The sequence below is a fragment of the Vipera ursinii genome (assembly GCF_947247035.1).
Source record: "Vipera ursinii genome assembly, chromosome: 2".
NCBI classification, from domain to species: Eukaryota; Metazoa; Chordata; class Lepidosauria; order Squamata; family Viperidae; genus Vipera; species Vipera ursinii.
In genome coordinates this window covers 16,747,497-16,753,758 of record NC_139513.1, presented here as the reverse complement: position 1 = coordinate 16,753,758, position 6,262 = coordinate 16,747,497, and the positions used below count along the sequence as shown (strand labels likewise).

General features: G+C 45.0%; 1 long non-coding RNA gene across 1 annotated transcript; it reads left to right on the top strand.

Annotated features, from left to right (window-relative positions):
• Window positions 1–559: 559 nt before the first annotated feature.
• Window positions 560–5,785, top strand: LOC310636972. The gene is made up of 3 exons (XR_014491847.1): window positions 560–707; window positions 2,837–2,971; window positions 5,675–5,785. It is a non-coding gene; the product is annotated as an uncharacterized lncRNA (long non-coding RNA).
• The last annotated feature ends 477 nt before the right edge of the window (window positions 5,786–6,262 follow it).

The window sequence follows — 6,262 nt, the reverse complement described above, 5'->3', positions numbered from 1 at the left end:
GGCTGGAAGACTCTCCAATGATCCTCAAAAGGAGGTGCACTTTCTTGTTGCCTTGATGGCTCATTGTGTTCCCCCCACGGATGCTTTCCATTGGTTTAGTTCCGGGGTAGGCAACCTTGGCTCTTTTATGATTCGTGGACTTCAACTCCCAGAATTCCTGAGCCAGCATGGCTCAGCATGGCTGGCTCAGGAATTCTGGGAGTTGAAGTCCACAAGTCATACAAGAGCCAAGGTTGCCTACCCCTGGTTTAGTTCCTGCAAAAGAAGCTCCTGGCTCAGTTGCGGTGACCACGAAGGCTTTCCCTGCGAGACCCCAAAGGACAGTCAAAGGCTAGATGGTCCTGGAGAAAAGTGATGGATGTGAGTTATGGATGCGGTCGCTAAGAGAGGGAAACGGCTCTTAATTAAAACTTCTTAGAAACGCCAGAGACGGAATTAGCATATTTTGCAGCCTCCACGTCACTAGGGGGAGCTCTAGCACAAGAAAGAGCGCCTGGAAAACCGCCGGTCTAACAGCGGCTTCGGCGGGGGGGGGGAGGGGGGAAGCAGCTGAGGTGAAACTAGTAAAAACAATGGAGTATTGCTAGAAAGGACGTCGAGGAGAGGAGAACGGCAGAGGAATTTCCTCTTCCGGGTCATCCATGGGAGGATGGAGGCGTTGGGGTACCCAGTCGGGCTCCTCCCAGGGTCGAAGCAGCAGCGGGAAGGTGAGCGGAGGGCAGGTCGGAGAAGCAGAGGGGAGCGAGTAGGGCTGCCTGCTTTCCTCCGGGGTGCAAAAACCAGAGATAGAACTAGGCTCAAACATGTCAGCTTATTTTTTTTAATTTTTTTATTTTAATTCCATTTATATCCCGCCCTTCTCCAAAGACTCAGGGCGGCTTACAAGCTTAGCAGTAGCCTTCATTCTATGTATATGCCTGCTTATTAGGGCTTTCACACACACACCAAGCGGCATTATTACAAAGTCAGCTTAATTGCCCCCAACAATCTGGGTCCTCATTTTACCTACCTGGGAAGGATGGAAGGCTGAGTCAACCTTGAGCCTGGTGGGATGCGAACCTGCACTAATTGCAGGCAGCTGGTGTTACTTTAAGGAGGCATTAGCCCACTGCTCCACCAAGGCTCTATGCTGCCTTGACTTAAATCTTCTGCCTGTAATTTTCTGCTGGGAGATGGGAGAGGCTAAAATTTAAAGGCCTGGAGACTAAAACATACGAAGCAGGATCTGGGTATGGCCCGTCTACATGAAAGAAAGACTAGGGCAGGGGTGTCAAACTCAATTTCATTGAGGGCGGCATCAGCATTGCGGTTGCCTTCAAGGGGCCGGGTGGGTGTGGCCTGGGTGGGCGTGGCCTACTGGGTGGGCGCAGCTGGAGTGCGTATGGCCTACTTGGGTGGGCATGGCCAGCTCTACATCGTTCGCATCAAGGGTGCCTATGGGGGGCTGGGCAGGAGTGGGACAGATCTGAGGGTCTGGCAGAAGGAGGGTCTCTGGGCCAGGGCCAAGACAGCGGGGGCCGTTCTCTCAGTGTTTCCAGGATGGCTTCGCGGGCTGCATGAAACCACTTCGCGGGCTGGATCCGGCCCCCGGGCCTTGTGTTTGACATGTCTGGACTAGGGGGGAACATGATAGCGGTATTGCAGTATTTGAGGGGCTGCCACAAAGAAGGGGGGGTCAGCTTGTTTTCCAAAGTGCCAGAAGGCGAGACAAGAAACAATGGGTGGAAACTAATCCGGGAGAGAAGAAACTTAGAACTAAAGAGAAACTTCCTGGCAGTGAGAAAAATCAACCAGCTTAACAGCTTGCCTTAAGAATTTGTGAGTGCTTGAACACTGGATGTTTTTAAGAAGAGACTGGACAGCCACTCCTCTGAAATGCTTAGAGTCTCCTGTTTGAGCAAGGGGTTGGGCTAGAACAGGGGTAGGCAACCTCGGCTCTTTTATGACTCATGGACTTCAACTCTGGGAGTTGAAGTCCATGAGTCATAAAGGAGCCGAGGTTGCCTACCCCTGGGCTAGAAGATCTACAAGGTCCTTTCCAGCTTTATTCTAATTCAAATACACATGCATATTTACACAGAAATACATACATTCAGCTGGTGCAGAATGCAGCCGCGCGAGTTGCATTGGCTTCCAGTTGCCCTCCGGGTGAGATTCAAGGTGCTGGTGATGACCTATAAAGCCCTAAATGGCATGGGCCCGGATTATCTAAGGGAGCACCTGCTGCCGGCGTCAACTTCCCATCGTCCTGTGCGCTCCCACAGGGAGGGCCTCCTCAGGGTACCACCGGTCAAGGATTGCCGACGGGCGATCCCCAGGGGGAGGGCGTTCTCTGTGGGTGCGCCTGCCCTATGGAATCAACTGCCAACGGAACTCCGGACTGCTCCCCGACCTTCGTTCATTTTGCCAGGACCTAAAAACCTGGCTCTTTGAGCTATCTGGTCTGGACTGAGGGATTTTAATGTTTTTAAATTGTGATTTTAATTTTTGGGGGCTAGACTTAATTTAATTTTATTTTAATTTTATATTGTATTGTTAATAAATAAATAAATAAATAAATAAATAAATAAATAGTTAGGTGTCTATTTCTGTGGGCATATTTGTGTGTGTGATCTACCCAAGCCAAAAAAGAGAATTTTATAATCGAATCAATATTTGAACTTGGATTTTGCTAGCCTTCTATCTGCCAAATGAATCACAAATAATGTTAGAAGTTAAACTAGAATTTTGATGTTTTCATTCTAATATATGGGGTGGTATTTTTTGCTGCTTTCACATGTCCTGTACCCATTTTTTAAACAACAATGAGACTAACCTGTTAACATGAATTTTACAGATAAAGAGGATGCCAAGAAGAGCACTCTGCACAACAGAGAATGAGAAGTATTATTAAAATGAAAAAGAAACCATCAAATCAAAACCTTTCCCACTTCCTGCAGAAAGTTTGAAAACTCTTCTCCTTTCTCATCAGGTGAGGGTCAAAGTATTTGAGCTGGGAAAAATAGAGTATTACATGAAATGTCAAGAGGGATAATGTCCAGATTTTTAAAAAAGTGGAAATAACTGGAAATTGTTGGGAAGGAAAAGGTCTTTTGGATAGCCAAAATGGGCAGGCATTAATTAAAGCCTTTCAGGGAGGTAAAAGTGACTTGACTCAAAGAACCTCCAAGTAAGAGATCAGAAACATTTTTGGCCTCTTCAAGAATCGAAGAATATCCAAGAATATTGAAAGAACCCCACAGACTGCCTAATGTGGGAAAATCACATGAATGAGAGGTTCCACCCACTGAACGCGATACAAATGTTTGGCAAAAACTTTACTCAGAATAGCTCCCTTATGGTTCATGGAATGATCCTTATGGAGAGAAGCTCTACCAGTGGTTCCAGTGTGACAGATTTAGTATGCACACTGATATGGTGAGACACAAGAGGACTCACGCAGGAGAGAAACCATATGAGTGTCCAGATTGTGGGAAATGTTTCAGTTGGAATTCCCTCCTGGTGCAACATCGGAGGACTCACACAGGAGAGAAGCCATATGAGTGTCCTGATTGTGGTAAAGATTTCTCTTGGAAATCTGTTTTGGTGAAACATCAGAGGACTCACACTGGAGAGAAACCCTATAAATGTCGTTATTGTGGGGAAAGTTTTAGTCAGAATTCCTACCTGGTGAAACACCAGAGGACTCACACCGGAGAGAAACCATATGTGTGTCCAGATTGTGGGAAAGATTTTACTTGGAATTCTGACCTGGTTAAACATCAGAGGACTCACACAGGAGAGAAACCATATAAGTGTCCAGATTGTGGGAAAGGTTTCAGTCAGAGTTACTACCTGGTGATACACCAGAGGACTCACACGGGAGAGAAACCGTATGAGTGCCCAGAGTGTGGGAAAGGTTTCAGTTACAATTCTGACCTGGTGAAACATCAGAAGACTCACACAGGAGAGAAACCATATAAATGTTGTGATTGTGGGAAAAATTTCACTCAGAATTCTCAGCTGGTGACACACCAGAGAATTCACACGGGAGTGAAACCATATGAATGTCTGTATTGTGGAAAAAGTTTCAGTCAGAATTCCAGGCTGGTAATACACGAGAGAACTCACACAGGAGAAAAACCCTATCAGTGTCCAGATTGTGGAAAAAGTTTCAGTGAGAATTCCTACCTGGTGAATCACCAGAGGACTCCCACAGGAGAAAACTCATATGAGTGCCTGGAGTGCGGTAAAAGCTTTACTCAAAAAAGCTTCCTCAAGATTCATGGAAGGACCCATAACGGAGAGAAGCTCTACCAGTGCTCTCAATGTGGCAAAAGATTTAGCATGCACACCAATCTTGTGAGACACAAGAGGACTAATACTGGGGTGAAAGTCTTTGAATGTCCTGATTGTGGGAAAAGTTTCTCACGGAATTCTGACCTGGTGATACACCGGAGGACTCACACAGGAGAGAAACCATATGAGTGTCTGTATTGTGGGAAAAGTTTCAGTCAGAATTCCAACCTGGTGAGACACCGGAGGACTCATACAGGAGAAAAACCGTACGAGTGTTCGGATTGTGGGAAAAGTTTCCAGGATAATTCCAATCTGGTGAAACATCAGAGGACTCACACAGGAGAAAAACCGTATGAGTGTCCAGATTGTGGGAAAGATTTCAGTACTAGATCTAGCCTTATAAATCATGTAAGATTACACATAGGGGAGTAACCATTTCAGTACCCAGATTGCACATAAAGATTGTTTTGCACAAAATTCCTTAACACGCACAAGAAATTCCACTTGAGACAAAATTTGATGTGTGTAGAGGAATTATGAATTTTGTTCCTAGTTTCTCGCTGGAAACCCAGCTGAGCAATTAATCATTTAATTTCTTGTCTGATTATTTTAGTGAAATTAGTATAGTAAGTATATTATAGTGTATAGTTATAGTATATTTATTGTATAGTATATTTAAAAGGTAAAGGTTCCCCCGCACATGCGTGCTAGTCGTTTCCAACTCTAGGGGCCGGTGCTCATCTCCGTTTCAAAGCCGAAGAGCCAGCGCTTGTCCGAGGACGTCTCCATGGTCATGTGGCCGGCATGACTAGACGCCAAAGGCGCACGGAACGCTATTACCTTCCCACCGTAGTGGTCCCTATTTTTCTACTTGCATTTTTTACGTGCTTTCAAACTGCTAGGTTGGCAGAAGCTGGGACAAGTAACAGGCGCTCACTCTGCTACGCGGCACTTGGGATTCGACCCGCCAAACTGTCAACCTTCTGATCGACAGGCTCAGCATCCTAACCCACTGAGCCACCGCGTCCCTTATAGTATATTTACTATACTATATAAATATATATAGTATATTTAAGTATACTATTTAAACAGTATATTTACAGTATAGTAAATTACAGTATAGAACATGCATCTATATTTGGTATGTTTGCTTCCTTGATATTTCTATATATATAATAAAGTAGGATATAAATATCTATGTTTTGATGTATTTTGATGTCTGTAGAGGAATCTTGAATTTTGTTTCTCTTCTCTCATTGGAAGCCCAGCTGAAAATTAAATTAACCATTTAATTTTTTGCCTTATTGTTTTTCGTCAAACGTGTCTTAGTATCAACCATGAGGGAAGAGATCATAGTTTCCTTTCTCTGCATCAGTGTGGTTGTTTCCTTTCACAGAGTCGAGGTGAATTGCCGTGCTGGGCCAGAGAAAGCGAGCTTGGATCTATATTAGGACTGATTGTCACCTTGAGTTATTTGTACATGTAATAAAGGCGGGATCTAAATATGTATGTGTGTATTTTTATTTATTACAGTAAGAAATTAAGAAACTCAAGGTAACTTCAGAGGGCTTACAGCAATAAACACTCTAAACCCAGAGTGCTGTAAAGCATTCTGGAGTGGCATATAATTCTAATTGCTATTGCTATAATAAAGAAATAGCCTTAAAGCATCTTCAGTTGCACCTTAATGAAATGAATCCAGTGCAGCTCACACCACAAAGATGTTACATGGGCAACCTAGGGGCCCCTGTTATTGTGTCAGCTCCTACGTTCTGGACCAGCTAAGTTGCTGGGTGGGCCAAACAGGAGATGGCCAAGGCATGAGTGACCCCTGTGCAAGGCCTCCCAGTCCAGAAAAGGGCACAATTGACGCAATAGATGAATCTCCACCCCCCCGGGTCGCAGTCTCCTCAAGCAGGAGCCATGCGTCCGGGAGGACCTGCAGACTCTGGACCAGCTCAGTTGCCAAAGGAGATCACATGAT